Consider the following 731-nt stretch of genomic DNA (forward strand, 5'->3'; position numbering starts at 1 on the left):
TCTCCATGCTATCCCTTGTCTATATCGTTGCTAGTGTTGAATGCTTGTGACAACCATGCTTGTCAAAATGGAGGTGCTTGTGTCCAAGTTACTGGTTCCTGTACAGCATACACATGTACCTGTCCATCATGCTACACTGGACAATTCTGTGGAACTTGTGAGTTTCTACTTTACTATCCTTCTCTTTCCCAACTTTGTAAAACATTCTAAATTTACTTTGTATATTAAACATATTAATAAATCTTCTTTTAATTTCTCGTAAAAATGTTCTTATTTTTATTTCTTATTTCTACTTACTTGTATTGTTCTTTTCTTTATGTCAGTATTAAATGCTTGTAACACAAATGCTTGTCAGAATGGAGGTACTTGTGTGCAGGTTGCTGGTTCCTGTACAGCATACACATGTACTTGTCCATCATGCTACACTGGACAATTCTGTGAAACTTGTGAGTTTCTACTTCACTATCCTTCTCTTTCCCAACTTTGTAAAACATTCTAAATTTACTTTGTATATTAAACATATTAATAAATCTTCTTTTAAATTCTTGTAAAAATGTTCTTATTTTTATTTCTTATTTCTACTTACTTGTATTGTTCTTTTCTTTATGTCAGTATTAAATGCTTGTAACACAAATTCTTGTCAGAATGGAGGTACTTGTGTCCAGGTTTCTGGTTCCTGTACAGCATACACATGTACTTGTCCATCATGCTACACTGGACAATTCTGTCAA

The 731-nt window shown here is 33.1% G+C and overlaps 1 long non-coding RNA gene across 1 annotated transcript; it reads left to right on the forward strand.

Annotated features, from left to right (window-relative positions):
• Positions 1 to 46: 46 nt before the first annotated feature.
• Positions 47 to 729, forward strand: LOC117111770. Its single transcript, XR_004445914.1, has 3 exons — positions 47 to 157; positions 324 to 446; positions 613 to 729. It is a non-coding gene; the product is annotated as an uncharacterized LOC117111770 (long non-coding RNA).
• The last annotated feature ends 2 nt before the right edge of the window (positions 730 to 731 follow it).

The sequence above is a fragment of the Anneissia japonica genome, unplaced genomic scaffold (assembly GCF_011630105.1).
Source record: "Anneissia japonica isolate Jap-2015-1 unplaced genomic scaffold, ASM1163010v1 scaffold222650_len731_cov114, whole genome shotgun sequence".
Classification (NCBI taxonomy): Eukaryota; Metazoa; Echinodermata; class Crinoidea; order Comatulida; family Comatulidae; genus Anneissia; species Anneissia japonica.